Here is a 2,500-nt window from a genome sequence, read left to right as displayed (position 1 = left end):
AATTATACAAAGCATTTCGTTTCTCTTTATTATTATATCGCAGAAAAGTTAAATATACATATATTACCGGTATATACATACATACATACATACATACATATATACGTGTATGTATATACATACAAATAGCATTTATTTGCTTTAACTATATTTTTTCATTTATTTATTATAACATAACATATATATATATATATATATATATTTTATATTATTTATAATTTAAGTAATAAATATACATAAACGCGTATATAAAAATTTTATTTAATGCGAATGTACATATGTACGTTAAAATATAGTTAAGAAAAAATAAATGGTACTCCGTCCTATTTTCTCTTTTTCTCAAAGAAAGAAAAGAATAAGAAAAAGAAGGAAGAGGTGACTGGAGGAGGATGGAGGAGGAGAGAAATTCAGAAGCGAAGAGGTGATAACGGGTATGGGCCACTCTCTCGAAACGCGCGAGCGCATTCATCGTCTCGATATAGAGAGAAGAGCCACAGGTGGCCGTCGTCCTCGTCACATTTCGCCGGTCATGCAGACTTTTACGACTTCTCTTAACGCTCATTGTCTCTCTCTTTCTTTCTCTCTATCTCTTTATTTCTTTCTCTCTTTCCCTCTCTCTCTCTTTCTCTTTATCTCTCTCTCTCTCTCTCTCTCTCTCTCTCTCTCTCTCTCTCTCTATCTATCTATCTATCTATCTCTTTCTATTTCTATTTCTTCAACGAAAAACGAGAAATAATACTTTCATAATATTATTCATATATGTATAATTTCAATTGACTAATCAGTCAAATGTCCATCATCGTTAACATGATCGAGTCGAGTATGTTGATAAGCGATTGAATTTTAAAATATCAAATGAATTTTGAAATTAGTGTAAGAAAAAAATACGAAACTGTGAGTTTTTTTTTTCTTTCGTGCAAACTCGTGAAGTCGGAATGTATAATGATTTACAAAAGTACTACTAATAAAATATTAAAAAAAAAAAAGAAGGAAAAAAAAGGATGAAAAAAAAAAAGGAAAAAAGAACGTTTTTCTTTTTTTTTTTGTATTTTTTATCACACCTACAAAGAAACATTGCTCTCATCTCATCATTTTTATTTTTAATTGTCGATGTACATGTGCACTGTGTATACGACACATTTAGTATATTAATTCTTACACATACCTACTCAAATATACAAAACTATTTCTCCAATCTATAAAAAGTTATTTGAATTTAAATAGCACGACGAATACTTATACGACCAATTGTATTTCTAATTTTTAAGTAAAAGAAAACATTTCGTCATTAAAAAGATGAAGTCATCAACGATATTAGAAATTACACAAACCTCTTATCGTCGTATTATCGAGGAAAAATGAATTCATTTTTTTCTTTTCTTTCCTTCTTTTTTTTGTCTTCTTTCTTTTTTTTTTCTTTTCTTCTTTTTTTTTTTTTTCTTTTTGTCGACTCTTCGGCCCACTAATTCTTTTTTCTTACTTTTCTTATTTTCACTTAGCTATTTTAACGTCAAGTTCATAAAAAATGATGAAAAGAAAGCAAGAGAGAGAGAGAGAGAGAGAGAAAGAGAGAGAGAAAGAGAGAGAGAGAGAGAGTATAGGTTGATTTAATGGATGAAAAATCGTAACTGTCTCAGGAGAATATTTCTCTTCTCCGCGTTCTCTTCATAAAGAGGAAAAGATAAAAGGCACAGGGGTTTCGAGGATGATCCCTTCGAAGCTTCCACAGAAACTTGATTTACGCGTCTTTGCCCTTTATGGTATAAGAGTTACGCTAGACTTAAGTATTCGTGTATACGACGTTTCCACGTATCAAGGAGAAAATAGAGTGCACGTCTCTGTATATGTATTATATATATATATATATGTGTGTGTGTGTGTGCACCGTGTGTGTGCGTGTGCGTGTGCGTAAAAAAGAAAAAAGAAAAAAAAAAAAGAAAAAAAAAATGAGTCGTACATAGTAGAAGGGATAGAAGATAAGCCTGTGAGGAAGGGCGTTTTTATCCGCTTAGCTCCCTTTAAAGGTGACATTTTTTTTTGTCTTTTATATTTTTCTCTTTTCTTTTTTTCTCATTTCTTTCTTCTCGTTTTATCTCCATTTTTTTTCCTTCCTTCCTTCCTCGAAAGGCAAATATATCTGTCTTTCACGCGCCGCTTGTGACTACTATAGCATCTCATCTCTATATAACACGATGGTAGTTTAAGCCTGAGTCAAGAGGATTTTAAGCGAACGTTTCGGGCTCAAAAATTGTGATACTTTCGAAACGTCTTTATGATATAAATTTGGCAATCGGTCGACAGTTTTATTTTACTCTCATCCTTTATTTTGAATTTCTCTTTACTCCCGACCATAATCCCAATCCCAACACAGTTCTCTTTTATTAAAGTGCATTTAGTATAAAAAAAGAAGAACGAAAGAAAAAAAGAAAAAGATAGTTATAGTTATTTAAAAGGAAGAAAAAAAAAATATGTTTGACGTCGACCAAAGAGTAGTCCAAAA

The 2,500-nt window shown here is 31.2% G+C and overlaps 1 protein-coding gene and 1 long non-coding RNA gene across 5 annotated transcripts in view; both read left to right on the top strand.

The window, feature by feature from the left end:
• The window catches only part of LOC124947822 (cysteine-rich motor neuron 1 protein-like), a 312,934-nt gene that overhangs the window by 91,788 nt on the left and 218,646 nt on the right, over nucleotides 1-2,500 (top strand). The window lies entirely within an intron of this gene.
• The window catches only part of LOC124947824, a 47,646-nt gene that overhangs the window by 3,404 nt on the left and 41,742 nt on the right, over nucleotides 1-2,500 (top strand). Inside the window, exon 3 of one of the 3 annotated variants that reach the window (XR_007100508.1) lies at nucleotides 346-1,085. The exons of the other annotated variants lie outside the window; for them this stretch is intronic. This is a non-coding gene — a long non-coding RNA (uncharacterized LOC124947824). Of the gene's footprint in view, nucleotides 1-345; nucleotides 1,086-2,500 lie in introns of those variants that run through there. 3 annotated transcript variants of the gene reach the window in all.

This window comes from Vespa velutina, chromosome 3 (assembly GCF_912470025.1).
Source record: "Vespa velutina chromosome 3, iVesVel2.1, whole genome shotgun sequence".
NCBI lineage: Eukaryota > Metazoa > Arthropoda > Insecta > Hymenoptera > Vespidae > Vespa > Vespa velutina.
Note: the sequence above shows the minus strand (reverse complement) of the source record. Positions and strands in the feature narration are given on the sequence as shown.